At 40.6% G+C, this 16,891-nt stretch overlaps 1 protein-coding gene and 1 long non-coding RNA gene across 16 annotated transcripts in view; one reads left to right on the top strand and one right to left on the bottom strand.

The window, feature by feature from the left end:
* PCM1 (pericentriolar material 1) overlaps positions 1-5,208 on the bottom strand; it is an 82,818-nt gene extending 77,610 nt beyond the window's left edge. For 10 of the 15 annotated variants that reach the window (XM_047090553.1, XM_047090559.1, XM_047090560.1 and 7 more), the window contains exons 1-3: positions 4,919-5,207; positions 3,317-3,385; positions 224-387 (exon numbers count right to left, since the gene is read on the bottom strand). The gene's annotated coding sequence lies outside the window, so the exon portion shown is untranslated. Of the gene's footprint in view, positions 1-223; positions 388-3,316; positions 3,386-4,918 lie in introns of all 15 variants that reach the window. The other 5 variants (XM_047090556.1, XM_047090562.1, XM_047090554.1 and 2 more) reach the window with 4 other exon arrangements.
* Positions 5,209-5,361: 153 nt separating this feature from the next.
* LOC124520917 (uncharacterized) lies at positions 5,362-12,180 on the top strand. The gene is made up of 2 exons (XR_006964421.1): positions 5,362-5,667; positions 11,660-12,180. It is a non-coding gene; the product is annotated as an uncharacterized LOC124520917 (long non-coding RNA).
* Positions 12,181-16,891: the final 4,711 nt, after the last annotated feature.

Genomic DNA, 16,891 nt, shown 5'->3' with positions numbered 1-16,891 from the left:
AAATTCAGATATCATCTCTGACATAGCATTAAATCACTCCTAACCATCTCTGGAAATACCTTCTTGAAAACTGTAATTATTTTAGAAATATAGGAAGTACAGTTTTTTTCTAAATATTTACTTGGAGTCACAAAATAACCAAAAGTGGTACTTTATATATTTGTACAAGTTTTTCTAAAGGTTGCATTATTTGGGGTGTTTCTTTTACTAATTATAAAAATACCTGGTACACTGTTCTGAAAGTCTTCATACAGTGTCCAATTGTACTAAGCACTTTTAATGGAAACGGAGAAGAAAATGCTTAAGTATTTGGTATTATGTGTTGTTTAATCAGTTTCATTTGAGGAATTTCTCAATTTCTTCTCCATACTTAAGATGGTCAAGTACCTAAAAAAAAAAAAAAAATCACACAGGATCTTTTCCACAGCACTTTCAATTTGAGATTTTCTTAAAATTTCCATAATTTTCTAGAATTTAAAATATCTTCTGTAATTACCCTCTTCAAATTAAAAAAAAACTTAAGATATTGGGGGAAAGGAGATAAAAAGACTACAACAAAATATAACAATTTGAATCAACAAAAACTTTATTACATCTCACTACGTACTAGGTATTGCATCAAGTCTATTTTATGGTATAGTTGTTCTGCACAGAACATTTCACACCAACAAAATATACCCTTGCTCAGAGAACTGAGAACAGAGGTCAGTTAAATTCTGCTTGCTAAATCCTCTCCCTCCCTACAATTTATACTCAAAATCTATCACTTCCTTGTCATGGATTACATATAACACCCAAATAATCTGTACGCCCTGCTACCACCATCAACCTGCAATCTCAGTCTTCACTGCCAACTCCATATTCACTGGTAACAGCTTTCTGTCATCCCTTGCCACTGGGCCATTACAAACAAACTCCCTACATCTTCCCTTTCTTCCCAAATAGTCCTACTTCTTCTGCTTCAACAAAATCCCAAGTCCCTCTAAAAGCACTATTTCCTTAGAAATCTTTTCTAAAAGGAGTACTACTCTTCCTGGTCTTCCAGACTCATGAGGAAAGGATCACATTTGCAAACCATTCTTATTTAATGCTTAACCTTCCTCTTTTGAACAAATTAGTCATGAAAAATATCACTCTCCCATACTTGGACACCACTTCCTATTGTCCTCCTCAAGACAATCTTGCACTTTTCTTGGTAACAAGTGGCTCATGGTTTCACTCTCCACCTCATTTCCTGCTTTCCTGATTTTTCTAAGACTGTGGCTTGAGACCCAACGTCCATCTCATCTTCTCTATTCCAATGCCTTTTTCACTCTGGACTGATAATTTGTTCAAGATCCTCAAGTTCTGAAATCCCTCCTTCTGATCCTGAATCCTTGCATTCTACTTCTCTCACTTGCCCGTTCCTGCAGAACCCGCTCTTAACCCTGCTGCAAACTTCCAGTCCCTTGGTCATTCTTCTAAGAATCCATTAACTTCTTGCTTCCTTACTCAACCCCAAACACAAACCCAAGTAACCCATTCCAAAAATGCCTTGCAAGGATCTTTGACTTCCTCACCTACTTGCTCATTCTATCAATTAGTGATAAAACCCAGTACCTGCTCTCTTTGTTTCTACTCATAAACTGTCTGACAGCAGGGAAAGTTATAAAATGGCTCTGGCTATGTCCACTATTAAGATACACTATATTACACTATACAAACACAAATGCACACTTTCAAAATGTAGGTTTACTCCATGAAATAAGGTACCTCGTCTGTTTCTCACTGCCATATCTCCGGTACTTTACTGTCATTAAGTCACACACTGTAGGCATTCAATTAAATTTGTAAGATGAATGTATTGCTATGTACTCTGCTGGCTTCTTAATGAATTCCCTAGTGCGATTATTCCAAATACTTTTTCTATTTTTCCCAAGTGTCAAATACACTTGTCTCCTTTACAAATGGCCCAATCCTCTAATGAGGAAACCAAAGGTCTTCTAACATGAGTTAACACAATTGCCCTACATTTTTATTCCATCTTATCCATCTTCCCTAACATGTTAAAAAGAAAATTGTCTTATAACTGGTTTTATAGTTCTTTTTATTTACTAAATGCCTACTATATCACTCTAGTGTTAAAGAATACACACTCACGGGACACCTGGGGTGGCTCAGTCGGTTGAGTGTCCGACTTTGGCTCAGGTCATGATCTCGAGGCTCATGGGTTCAAGCCCCGCATCCAGCTCTGAGCTGACAGCCCAGAGCCCAGAGCCTGCTTCAGATTCTGTGTCTCCCTCTCTCTCTGCCCCTTCCCTGCTTGTCCTCTGTCTCTCTCTCTCTGTCTCTCTCAAAAAAAAACATTAAAATTTTTTTTTAATTAAAAAAAAGAAATGCACACTCACATTTAACCTTTCCTGAGTTCAATTTTTCTTGTCCTATTAGTCTCCCAATTAACAAAAATACTGAGAATACTAATAAAGATACAAGTCAACTGCCAATCTGTATTTTCTCACTATAGTTGGTTTAGATCATAAGGGAGCTAAGGACGTATCTGCTTTCCTGGAAAGCAAGGATATATTCTATTTTGAAAATGGGTTGTCTTACAATTTCAACAATGGAATTAAATTCAGACTCTGACATTTTTCTTAAAAGGGCAATTATTTCTAAAATGCTTTTTAAGAAAAATTTCTTCTGACCCTCATCCTTTAGTCATTTAGTTTCTAAACTGTCCTTAGGAAACAATTACTTAACTTTTCCTAAGTGAACTTTCATTGACTTTTTTTTTTTTTTTTGGTGGTCAGAGAATGTCTTTAAATAACCAGCATCTGACAATGCACTGAGCATAGAAACTAACATTTAAAGTACTTTTCGACCCCTAAAAAAAAAAAAAAAAAAGCAAAACTTCAGTCAAGAGTAAATATCACAAGCCTAAATAAGTAATTTGTGAATAAAAAATAGAAAGTCAATTAATAGAAAAGTTATAGAAAATGACTTAAGATTAAGTGGATTTGGAAAGAGAGGCTATCCAATAGCTGTTACAGGACAAATTCAAACACAAATGGGCTGAAGAAATTCTGTGAAGACAAAGACATTTCAAAATGCAGTGCTTCAACTATTCCACTATTTAGTAATTAGGAATAACATGGCTCTTTTCTGGCAAAAGTATGGAGGCAGACCAAAGTGGCATGCCAAAAAACAAGGCAAACAGGGCAGCAAACCCAGAATGTCTGTTTACTAAGTAGAGAGGAACCTCAACCATGCAGCAGTCTCCGCTATATAGTCTTCAACTATAACACAAAGGACGATAACCTACATAATTATGTCAAATTACCTGTTTAAAACTAGTTTTAAAGCTCAGAAACGGCTCCTTCTCTGCTTCACACTTCAAAGCTGTTGCCTGCTTGTGATTTAAAACAAAAAAAAGTCACTTTAGTAAATTCTTTACTTACACTATAAGGTACAGAATAACATATACTATATTTATAGCCTAAAACATGTTTAGAAAAATGAACAGAAAAGGAAAAATCCAATTTAGCAATATTTTAGACTGGTTACCTTAATCCTCTTGGAAAACTATGATATACTTAAGTGATTAAATCTTCCAAACAACAATGTGATACATTAATATCTACTTTGGTGCATAATGAAAATGATTACCCTAATTTTCATGTAAACATCCAAGCCAAAATCAAGTCATTAACTTTCTGCCATTGAAACTATTCTAGAGCTTTGCATTTCCAATGATGAAAAAAGGTTTACTTGAAAGCTAGCTACTTAAAAGAAAATAACCTTGTCACGATATACACACATGTTTACCTTCTGTTCAAAAACTCCTTATAATGGTTTCCAGGACTCTCACCGGGAAGGTGATAGGGAAAGAAAAGAGCAGGTGCACGCGAAGCTCTCTAACACCCACTCCGGTAACCAGAGAATACCAGAAGGCGGAGCCTGGAAAGCAGTTATGAGGCGGGGGTGATAGGGGCGCCCAGAAAGCCCGCTTCTTCCAGCGCCAAATTACGATCCGTTACTCATAAGGCACATGACACAGACCTCAAACCGGTGAAAAAAGGGGGGGAAATAATAAAGAAAAAAAAGAAAAAATCAGAGAAGACGAGCTCCCGAGAAGTGAGCCGCAGGATGAAAAGTTTGGATGACCCGCCTCCCTAGCAGGGCCTACTATCCAATCCCCAAACACCATTTCTGCAAAGCAAGCAATGTTTCCCGATTCCCACTTGGCATTTAGTTTTCCCCATCTTAGGCCCTTTCTAACTGGACGTGCAGAAGGGAAACAATGCGGGGGGGGGGGGCTGCTAAATTAACATTCCTCTCACAAGTATAAACCACCTCTTTGCCAAAGTCAGGAAAGCCTCCCCACCCCACCCCTAGCCTTTTTGCTCTAAGAATACCCAAGACAGCAAAAATCCGCTGCTCAAAAATCCCAACCCGAAAGTCGCGTCGCTCCGCACCTGGCCTTCGGCACCCAAAATTCTGGACACCGAGAGCGTCACACGATGGAATTTGGGAGTGGGGTGGGAGGGGGCGCAGTCACGTACACTAAGGCCACTAAGGCCCCTAGCTGTGGAGAACTCGAGCCCTGTCCCTGGCAACCAAACCACAGCCCCCGCTCCGCTTCCTCCACTTGCAAGGGACGTTCCGTAGCACGAGACGCAGGGCGGCCCCCCTCTCCGGAGCCAGAAAATGAGAGGGGCGCGGAGGCAAGAAGGGGGCTCGGCAGTCGCTAACGCGTCCCTAGGTGCTCACCCGGAGATCGCGGCGTTTGGCCCGGGGAAAGGGGCGTGAAAACCCAGGAACCCACAGAGAGGTGTGGGCCCGAGGCCAGGGCCTACAGGGTCAAGTGTCCCAGAGCCGTTGCTCTCCCGCCCCTGCGCCGCGCTGCCCTCGGTTGCCAAGGGCTGGGGACGCGCAGCATTACCTGTAAACGAAGCAGCCCCTCCTGCCAAGGGTGGAGTGGCGGCCAGGCCCTGCGACCCGCCACCGGCAGGGGTCCTCCCTCAGAGACCAGAGCAGGGAGTGCCCACAAGTTCCCTGGCTGCCTAGGGCCCAATGGCCGCCTTCTCTACCTTAGCTAGTCGGCGCCAACCGCCGCAGCCACCGCCATCTTAGGATCTCATTGTGGTGGGAGAAGAGGGGCGGGGGGACTGCAGAGGGGGCAACGCGCCGTGAGACTGCGCCGTCTCCTCGGCAACGGCCGCGCGGGGGCGAGAATTCGCCGGGGCGGGAGCCGCAGTGCGATCGACGCTCTAGGCTGGAGTCATGTGACCGCCGAAGTCTTTGGTGTCACCTCGGGCTCTTTAGCCTGGCGGTGACTATACGAACAACCAGAGACTACATATCCCAGAATGCCAACTGGATCCTGGTTTATGAACCCCCCCGCCGCACCTCCTCCACGAGAGGGATAACTACAAATCCCGGCATGCTGTGAGACCCCGGCGCTGCTCTGTGATTGGGAGGCTCCGGGCCTGTGCGGAAGTAGATTGAGCCGCCTCCTTAGCTGGAAAACCGGAAGCTCTTTCTGGTTTTTGGTGTGGGTGCCTGCTCCGGACTCTAGCCGGAAAGAGGAGAAAACACGAAAGTCGCTCCTCTGTCCCCTGTCCACCTACATCCGAGTTACTAAGAGATGGAAACAGAAGGGCCTTTACGATGTAGTCCTGATTTTACACGGTAGGCATTAATCATGGGAAGTTAATTGGCCAAACCACTTAACTGTATATAGCTAGTCAGCGGGAGAATCCTAAATGTTAGTAATGAACACCACCTTGGACTAATGTCCCAGTTTTTGCTTGGAAGAACCAGATGATTTCAATCAAAATTTAGTAGAAGGAAATTTCGCTTAAAACTAGTGTCTGAATTCTCTTTTTATTGATGCTCCTATCTCATCGGTACCTCTATCGAGAATGAATTGATAGGTTCTCCGTAAAAATTCATAATTCAACTGAGTGAATTCTAAGATCTAATTGGCTTTATTCAATTCATGAATTGAGCAGCATCCCATGTACCAAATAGAAAGGGGATCTATTGGAGCGGTAGCAAAGGAAAGTTTTTTAAAGGCAGAAGGGTTGGAAAAAGGAAATTATTAGCAAAGAGTGCATTGTTTCTGGCAAGGTTGCCTTCCTATGTAGAATAGAAAGGCCTACCAGATGGATTACTAACCTGTTGACCAAGTAATTCCAGGTTGACTGGTTAAAGGTTACATTTCTGGGGTGTTGAAACTGCAGTCAGGTTAGGTATTAGGTCTTGGTTTTCTGATTTGGGGGTTGGCACTCGTGATTCTATTAGGGGCCTGCTCTTTCCTTCTTAACATTCAACACATACACACGAAAAATGTGATGGTGACTTTTAAGGCCTTCAGTGTCCCTCTCTGAAAACTTAAAACACCTTCAGTTTTACTTGAGTGCAAGGGCATTCTGTTTTTAGACAGTTTGTGAGATGGGTTTGTTTTAAGCAAAATAGAAGGAGGAGGAATAGACATTTAGGTTCCAACAAGTTGTTCTCATAACCAACAGAAATTGTTCAAAAGCCAGTTAATAGAACCATATTTCAATACATAATTCTGGTACATAGAGCTCTTCCTGAAACTATACCCAGGCTCAGTCTCATTGCTATGAGACTTTATTTGTCATATATGTTTTAATACATTCTGTGTGTCTAACATTGATAATTATTTAGGTAACACATAGTCCCTGCTCTTGAAGGGCTCATGTTTTAGTGAATGATGGAAAAATAGGATGTATAAATAAATTCTGTCTTGTAAGAATACAAAATGCTGTGGGCATCCAAAGGACAGGGTGCCCTGGGCCCCATTTTAATTCCCCCACTCTAAGATCTTGGGCAAATTATTTATCCTTTCCTCAATTGCCCCATCTATAAAATGAAAGGGAGGCAGTCATGTTGCCTACCTTGTAGGGATTTTTTTTTTCAAGTAGTGTTTATTTTGTACAAGGCCCAAGTGAAACATTTTCTCTGTTGTGATTTTCGTAATTTTCCCAACTATCCTGAAGAGATTGATTCTGCATTCTTTCCATTTTACAAGCAAGAATTTAAGTAAATTACCAAAATTCTGACAGCTCCAAGTGGTAGAGCCTTGGTGAAAGTGAGGTCTACTGTACTCTTTGGAGGGATTTTTTGGTTAACTAAGAGAATGAGTGGTAAAAATTACTGGCACATGGTAAGGCTCCAAAACATTAGTTGTCAATATTATTATCATCACTATCATCATTTTGTTTTTATACATGTTTTTACTTTTAAATATGTAGAAGCTACTCTCATTAAAACCATTCAAATGAATTTAAAAGCATTACTGAAATCAACATTGTCATTATGCCTTTTAAATTTATGGTCTCTAAAAAATGTCAAAATACTATTATGCCTGTTTAGTGAGGGGAGTAGTCTGAGAAATTTTTGTATTTAAAAGACACGCTCCGGGGCGCAGGTCATGATCTCGCGGTCTGTGGGTTTGAGCCCCGCATTGGGCTCTGTGCTGACACCTCAGAGCCTGGAGCCTGCTTCGGATTTCTGTCTCCCTCTCTCTCTGCCCCTCCCCTGCTCATGCCCTGTCTCTCTCTCTGTCAAAAATAAATAAACATTAAAAAAAATTTTTTAAATAAAAAAATAAAAGAGAACCTCCAACTCAAATATGAGCATTACTGATCTTAGCAGAGAACAGAGGAAAGAAAAAACCTGAAAAACTATAAAATTATTCCAGACTTCCAAAAACTTAACATCTAATTCAGAAAATAAACTAGTGCAAATGAATCGATTTAGTATCAGTAGTGTATGAATATGGCAAATAAATGATACAGACAGTAAGTGCTTTGGGAATTCAGAGAGAGAATATTGATATATTGCTTCGAAGCTAATGATGGCTCCAGGATTTCTGTGTAGAATGAAATTAGGGGCAACAGTCTGGGGGAAATGTAGATGGGGGATATGTGTGGCCTCTCAGAGATACACATTGAAACTGTATCTCAGTTTCCCACATTTATGAACAACTTAATACACATAATAAACATGAGAGAGGGGGTGTAAGGCGTAAGCGGAAAGGGGCACATTTCAACCACATAGTACAACCAGAATTAGTGATGGATAATGCAGAAACCAACCTGGGTGAAGTAGAGGATTCTTACGGGTTTCGGAACGCGGAGGCAAGAGAGGATAGCCAAGACTGATGAACAGGTATCTGTATATTTGCTACAGACCGTAGAAAATCTTAACTATCAATCTGAAGAGAATGAGCTTTGTTCTGTAGATAGTGTAAAATCGCAGTGAGGCTTTGGAAAAAACAATGATAGAATGAAGTAGTTATTTAAAGAATTTAATCTAGTGGCAATGTTTAGAACAGGCTAGAGGGAGGAGCAGAGCAACAGGCTCAGCGGGTGTTAACTGGCATGAAGTAATTAAGGCCTGGCCTAAGGTAGTAGCAAAATGAATCAAGTCAAGGAGTTGGATTCTGATGGCGAACTAAGTCAGTTGTCATGCTGTGTAAAATGGCATTTTTTTCTGTTTTTTTGATCTGCCATCTGACACTGACCAGGGGGTGCTTACAGTGTAACATTTTGTGCTATCTCATTTATCTCCTTAATGTGTTCAGTGTTCTCTATCCACAGATGGTTTTACGTATGGTGAGAGCAAAAACCCTGCCTTTGGGAGTTCTTTATATCCCAAATGCCTTGCAGAGTTCATTTACTGTATTTTGATATTCACTAATTTGGCCTTGGAAAAGAACTGTTTTCGCAGTACCTAATTTTAGCCTGCAGGTGGTGATAGAACTTAAAGGAAAAAATCTTTAGTGTCCACCCTTCTATTATACTGAATTTTATGATTCTTTTTATATGCGATTTTTATACACCCAAAAGAATATATGACATTTATGTAAATTATAAAGTACAATAACAAAAGAAACACCCAAGAACCCACTACCTAACCTAAAACATAGAATATAATCAATCTATTTAAGGATCCCTGTGCTTTTCTCCAAACTCATTCCCCTTTGCAAACATAAATATTATTCTGTATGATCTTGGTGCTATCATTCCTTCATTTTTTCATATAGCTATATGTATATATCCCCAAATAATATATTGTTTAGTTTCACTGTTTTCAAACCTTATATAAATGGTATCATACTGAATATATTCTTGCTTGACTTGCTTTTTCGTTCATTGTTTCTGAGATTTCATCCGTGTTGGTGAGTGGAAACACGTCTTAAGAGCAGAATGTAAAATTAATTTTGGAATATTTCTAAGTTTGAACATAAATGATTTTATCTTTACTCTTCATACTAGATTTGTGGATTCAGTGGTTGAAGAAATTGTATAAACAAGGGATCACTTGAAGAACTGTGACCTAGTTCTTATACTTTTGGGCAAAATCTAAGCACTTTACTTCTCTCCCTGAATCCAGCCCAGAGTTTCTCAATCTTGACATGATTGACATTTGGGGCTGGATGATTCTTTGTTGTAAAAGGCTGTCCTGTGTTTTATATTTAGCTGCACACCTGACCTCCTCCCACTAGATGCCTGTAGCACCCTGCCTCCCCAATTGTGACAACCAACAGTGTCTTCTGAGATTGCCAAATACCCCCCACCAAAGGAGGGTAGAGCAGGGGGTGAGGGCAAAAGCGCTCCTGAGTGAGAAGCGCTGATCTAACCTTTGCATTGAGAAAATCATGCTACTCAGGATTTTTCTTAGGTACCTCTCTTGCTCAAAAACCTAAACTTATGAATAATTAAATCAGTTAATTACTATATATAATCGTATCAACTAATTATATCAAATCCACATACATAAATAATGTTTCAAGGCTCTTCTTACTTTCCTCCATTCTCCCCCTATCTAATTACCATGCCATCTCTCATTACTGCCACTTCAGACTTTCTATGACTGGGTTCCAAATACCGAATTGCTGCTCTCCACATACAATGTTAGTGTTTACCCCAGTCTGAGCTGCCCTTTCCTCCATAACCAGTTTATGTCCTCTTCTTTCAAAAGTCACTCATTCAATACATGTACCCTTGTATTTCAGACTATTCTGTCCATATTTGCTCTTCATCAGTCTTTACATGGCTCAGCTCTTGTAGAGTCTTAACCACGATACCCTGTTTCTTACATTTTTCTCTGTATATTTTTGAAAGGTCTATATATTTGCCCCACTTGCGCTACTCAATGTAAACCTCATCAGAGCTGCAATAGTGTAGTTCTGTGTGGAATGCTTGCTTCCCAGGACATATCACGTTGGGAGGGGGTCAAATAAAAGGATATAATAAAAAACAGGCCCCTGGGTGGCTCAGTAGGTTGAGCGCATCTATCATTTGACTTTAGATCATGATCTGACGGGATCAAGCCCGCTTTGGGGATTCTCTCTGTCCCTCTCTCGCTGCCTCTCTCTCTCTCTCTCTCTCTCTCTCTCTCTCTCTCTCTCTCTGTCTCTCAAAAATAAATAAATAAATAAAGTTAAAAAATAATTTAAAAGTACAAAGAAAATAATCTATACCTTATTTCCTAGCTTCCTATCACCCCTACAGCATATAAGATTGAAAGTATTAAATATATTTGGATAAAGATTGTTAATTAAGGAGAGAAATCAGGCAATTAGGTGGGACGATTCCCAAAATAAGGAAATATAGGCTGATAGAGATTTCCTAGTGCACATGAAGAATATTAGAAAAGTATGAAAATTAATCCTCAGCTTTTACTTTGAAAACCCTATTACTGAAAATACAATTATGTGAGGGGCACCTGGGTGATTCTAAGTTCAGGAAAAAAAAAATGACAAAACATATGTGAACCCAGATTAACCAGGAAAGAGATTAGAGTTCTCTTTCTTTACCACCAGAATACCAAATAATTTTCAGGGTTAAAAACTGGGGGATATTGGGTGGCAGGATGGACAGTCCAACCTAGATAAGGAAAAATGTAAAATCCTGACAAGAGGTAGGGCAGAGATTGACAAACGTTTTCTGTAAAAGGCCAGATATTAAATACTTTAAGTATTGTGGGCCACACAGTCCCTGTTCCTACTACTTAGCTGTGTGATTGTAGGGTGAAAGCAGCCAGACAAAATATAATGGGTGAACATAAATGTGTTGCAATAAAACATTATTTTAGGATACTGAAATTTAAATTGCATATGATTTTTCCATGTCACAAAATATTAATCATCTGATTTTTTTTCAACCATTTAAAAATATTAAAACAGGGGCACCTGGGTGGCTCAATCAGTTAAGTGTCCTACTCTTGATTTTGGCTCTGGTCATGATCTCACGATTCAGGAGATCGAGCCCCGAGCCTGCTTGGAGTTCTCTCTCTCCCAATCTCTCTGCTCTTCCCCCACTTGGACTCTCTTTTCAAAATAAATAAACTTAAAAAACAATATTAAAACAGGCAGTGGGCCAATTTAACCCATGGGCCATAGTTTGCTGATGCCTGACACAGAGTACCCAACTTTTAAAATTTTTAGATAGTTAATGATAGATCCAAGAAGAAATTAGCAATGGAAGAAAATACATTTTCATTACTTTGCAGGATGGTCATTTTACAAAGAATCATTTGAACTAATGAGGAAGGGAGGATATAAAGCAAATGTAACTGAACAACATTTGTAGGTATTAGTTTATACTTTTTTCTTATATATTCTGTTTTCCCCTATCCTGTCTAGTTCCAGCCACATGTTGCCTCCACAAAGGATTGTCACAGTTGCAAATACCAGAAACAAAAGATACAAGTTTCAGACATAAGAAAAAAGACTAAAATTCGAGCGCTTTCCACCCCTCACAATTTGCCTGAGTGGAAAAAGGAAGAACTGATGGGAAATTCAAAGAATTTTTTGCTTTGCCCTGCATCTCTGCAAAGGAAGAGGAGGAAGGTACAATCTGTGGGGATTGATGACCGACGACAGAGCCTGGAAGGCTCCATGGCTACAGCAGAGACAGGTGGTTATAGTGGCACTGTGCAAAGCTCGCCCACCACAAGCCCTGGAAGTCACATGCAGCCCTGGGAGGAGAGAGACTCTAACTGTGTGACAACGGATCAGGAGTGAGATTAGGTCTCTCCAAGCCTATCAAATACAGTCTTGAAATTCATTTAGAAAAATAAACATGTAATCTCTTCAAGCCTATCAAATACAGTCTTGAAATCCAATTAGAAAAATAAACATGTAAGTTTGTGGCATAGAAAACATACCCACTTTACTTACCTAGTTCAAATGTCTGCTACCCAAGTGTCCCCAAGTCTTCAAAACTGTTGGGGTAAACATATCTCCGTCACATATACAGCAGGAAACCTAATCTCAATGCGGACATCTTTTAGAATGCTTGGAGCTAATGGCTTTTTGTTTGTTTGTTTTCCTATTATTTCCTGCTTCTGCTGAATTCTTGATTTCTTTTGAGTCTGGCTTCTTATGGCGGTTCTTTTTCTCCATCCCACATCATTTCCAAGGCAGAACACAACCTCTTTTGCTTTGTTTTCTCAAAATCCCATGGAAACAAGGCATCTCTGTGTGGTATAGTGCGTTCCACTGAAAATTTGGAGTTAACGGTATAAGATAGGGGAGAAGGAAGAGAAATTTATACCACAGCTATTTGGACACCCCTGTTCTTCTTTAAAGATCTTTGGCCGTAGCCCAGAACTTCTCTCTGGCTGCCTTTTATCCAACTCCCTGTCATATTGACACATTCTTTCTTCATATCCTATTCCCCAGTCTTACCACTTCCCCCTCTTGACCTTTTTCCTCCTAGGTTACCCATGAAAACTCCAAATTCTTCACTAATTTTTCATGGACAGAACAATTTTGTTTTCTTGGTCTTGCCTCTGGCTTATCCCAGCTAGACCCACTATTAAAATGCTCTTCCTCTGTTGCACTGATATTAGTCTGACTCATTTCCTCAGCATGGAGCTCTGAGAGCATTATGTCTTTGGATGCTAAAATCAATTGCATACTGTTCTTCATTATCCTGATTAGCAGAAATTGTAAGAAGAGACATCTGCCTTTCCCTGACATCTCCACCCCCAGCCATCAAGAATGGAGTGGGGGGGGGGGGGCTAAGTTAGTTCTCAGAGCCAGTCTTCAGTCCAAACCCATAGTGCAGAGAGGAACAGAGACCGTGTCCAGTTTCACAGATTGATCGGTCCTGGTTTTCATTCTTGTTGCTCTTTGTTACACTGCACTCATCTTGTCATTCCCACATATCTGGGGCCACCATTATTCTCTGCGGTAGTGATTCTGCTTCTGGTCTCAGAAGCTTCCCATGGACTCTGTGTGTGTGTGTGTGTGTGTGTGTGTGTGTGTGTGTGTGTTGGGTAGAGGAGTTGTAGGCACTGGGAAGATGTGGAGGCAAGGATTCTTACAATGTTATGGTGCCGGTTAAGGTCGCTGTTCCTCTCCGCCACCACCAGCTTGGGCTGTCGCTCTTTGTCTTTGATTAGCATAAATCCTTGCACAGGCTGTAATCATTTTCTAAGGTTGGGCAACTCCACTACCTCTGTGTAAAGCTAGTAAAGCACTATAGCAAGTGCAGACGAGCATATTTCTAGGGCAAGACTACTTCAGGTCAAATCCTGTTGTATGTGACCTTGAGCAAGTGGTTGCTCTCTTTATGTTTCATTTACCTCATTGACAAAATGGCAATAAAAATAATAATACATATCTCAAGGACTCTTATGAGGATTAAATGAGTAAATGCACAGAAAGTATTCAGATAGTACCTGGCTCGCAGTAAGTGATATATAAATGTTTATACTTACTAAGTTTACAACTAAGGCTTTGTGCTAATATTGACTTGGGCCTCCATGTTTTCAGAATCCCATCCTGCACTCCCATTTTAGCATAGATTTCAAAACATTCACACCATATTCAGTTGGCCGAGTCATGATGGCTTTAACCATAGGGACTACATGACTATGTCAGGATACTGACACTGAGGCTGGATCACCACAGGAAGGAAACTGGATTTTGTCTTACTGACTATGGAGCATCACCAAGACTTTTTAAGTAGAGGGGTATTGTGGTCACACTTGTTTTTATAAAGATAACTTCTGTTGTTGTTTATAGGAGATGGTCTGCATAGGAAAGAAACTGGAAGTAGATTCATCAGGTAGAAAGTACCAGGAGATTATGCTAAGGTGATAAGGACATAAATTAAGGTGTCATTGGCCTGATGAAGAGACTTTGGCATTTAGAAGATACAATCAACAGGACTGATTGGCAAAAGAAATAAAGGATGAGAGACAGGAATGGTGTCTGATAATGCCAAGCTTTGAAACTGGGTAAGTGAATAAATACTGGTTCACCAACTCCTTATGTTCTCTCCAAGGAAAGAGGGGCAGGGAAGAGGAAGACACTGCAAAGAGTTTAGTTGAAAGCTAGGGGGCTACTGGACAAACACTTCTGGAGCTACAGAGACAAGTAAGAGTTGGAGTTAAATATTTGGGAATTGCTAAACACTAACATTCTAGCAGAGGAAGAAGACTCCACAAAGAAAAGATGAACAACTTGGAGGACACCCAGAAAACTAACAGGCGTTTCATGAAAGTGTATGGAAGAATAAGTTTTGAGGAAGAAGGAACAGTCTGAGAATCAATGAGAAACTACTATGAGGAAACGTGTGGCCTCGTTACAAGCAGTTGCAGCCATGTGAAGGGTCACATGTCACTGGCTTTGGCTGAGAAATTAATAGGAAGTGAGACCATGGAGTCGTGAGTGTAGAGTAAGTGTAGATCGCCCTCATTACAAAGCTTGGTTGAAGGGGAAAGAGAAATCAGAGGGTAGCTAGAGGCAGGAATAAGGCAAGTTTTCATTTCCTAGGGTTTAGAAGAATTAAGCTTATTTATAAGGTGAGAGAGGGACAAGACTCTGAAAGGAGAGGGTGACATTAAAAATGAGAAAGGGGAAGGTAATTAAAGAAATGCAGTTCTTAGGGGCACCTGGGTGGCTCAGTCGGTTGAGTATCTGACTTCAACTCAGGTCATGATGTTACAGTTCATGAGTTCGAGCCCCGCATCAGGCTTTCTGCTGTCAGCACAGAACCTGCTCTGGATTTTCTGTTCCCCTCTCTTTCTGCCCCTCCCTGACTCATTCTCTCCACCCCCACAAATAAATAAACTTAAAAAACATGCAGTTTTCAAGAAGAAATGAGGGGCTGGAATTCAGAGCCCAGGTGGAAGGAATAGACTAAAACAAGAGGGATCAATACTTCCAGAAGCAAATCCCCAGCAGGAGGAGTCTAGAATTGGTAGATACGTACCCCACAGGTCAAGAGGAGGAAATTCTGACGTGCCTCTCTCAGATGCCCCATTTGTCTAAGGCTGTAGCCCACTCACAAGGCGCTCCCTCCTCCCAGTTCCAATTCACTTCACTACTCCCTCACTTATGCTTCCTGGAATCACCGCTCAAATAAACTACTTGCATCCCAATCTTTCTGTCATGCTCTGCCTTTGGGGAACCCCAATTTCAATAGATTGTGAGTTAGAACATTATCCCAGGCTTTCTGATGCCAGGTCTGGGGCTTTTTTTTCCAGCCAAATCGTACTTTACCACTTTTGCTAATTTTTTTCCAAATGGAGTACATGCCATTGCCAAAATACAAGTTATTCATTTTGTTTCTAGGTCTGTTTCCATATCCATCGTGTTATATCTTCAGATGAGGAATCTAGAATAAGAACCTCCTGAATAGAGATCTGTGGAAGCAGCAGAAAGCTAACTGTCAACATGTATCACTTGCCTTTACTTCCGTTGTTTCTGAATCTGACCATTTGGGGGGATAGATAGATATTGTCCATGTCTACTCCTTCATCTACTCCTTTGTTTATATCTAAAGTTACATTTTCATCTACATATATGTTATGTAAAAATCTATATATATCTACATTTTAAAAAGTAGATATCAGCCAGGGCGGGACAGGAAGTTGAGAGAGGAATAGGAACAAGGAGGTAATAATGTATCAGTTCTCTATTGGTTTCTGGCTGGCTAATTTAGGCAGAAGTGAATTTATTGTAATTACTGGAGAATGTGGGACTTACAGAATCAGAAGTCATCTGTATTTCAGACTTCAGAATGAACAGGAATTAAGGGAATTATGGAGGGGTGCCTGGGTGGTTCAGTCGGTTAAGCATCTGACTTTGGCTTAGGTCATGATCTTGCCATTCGTGAGTTTCAGCCCCGCATCGGGCTCTGTGCTGTCAGCTCAGACCCTGGAGCCTGCTTCAGATTCTGTGTCTCCCTCTCACTCTGCCCCTCCCTTGCTCACGCTCTATCTCTCTGTCTCTCTCTCAAAAATAAACATTTAAAAATTAAAAAAAAAAAAAAATGAACCATGGAAAGCCAAGCAAGTAGCAGAAAGCAAGGAGCAGAGCAACCATGTCATAACCTGAAGGGTCTGGCCAGTATACTGCTTCTTCTGCTCTTTCTGGTATGAATGACCTTCCTTGTGTCTTTTCTTAAAGATGCAGATTCTCTGGAGAGAGCACTGAACTTGCTCATCTAACTTCCCACCAGCGCCCCTGTTGGGGTGAGAAAAGACTTAGACCCTTCAGCTCCTGCCATGGAACTGCCGAATCATTTTCCCCAAAAGTTATGGAGAAGCCCCAACTAGAAATAGAACTGCTATTAGAAAGGAGGATCAGAAGCCAGGAGACAAAAGAATAGCAAATGTCAACTGCAAATCTCATCAGGTAACCAGACAGGGCTGTTGGCTGGGGCTGCCTACTGACAGCAGATGACACGGGACTGGTCACTGATAAGTGAATAACCGTAAGAACCTTATAATCTAGAATGAGCAAGAATCCTTGGCTACAATATGTATAATATTTAAGGGACAAACTGAAAAATACAGGAATACATTGAAATAGGCTTTAGTAGTGGAATAAAATGATGTTAAATAAAATTACCTTAGA

This window comes from Lynx rufus, unplaced genomic scaffold, assembly GCF_022079265.1.
Source record: "Lynx rufus isolate CCGP_SWC_20201006 ecotype Redwood Valley unplaced genomic scaffold, mLynRuf1.p SCAF_3, whole genome shotgun sequence".
NCBI lineage: Eukaryota > Metazoa > Chordata > Mammalia > Carnivora > Felidae > Lynx > Lynx rufus.
The sequence above is the reverse complement of the archived record's forward strand: the minus strand, read 5'-3'. Positions and strand labels throughout refer to the sequence as shown.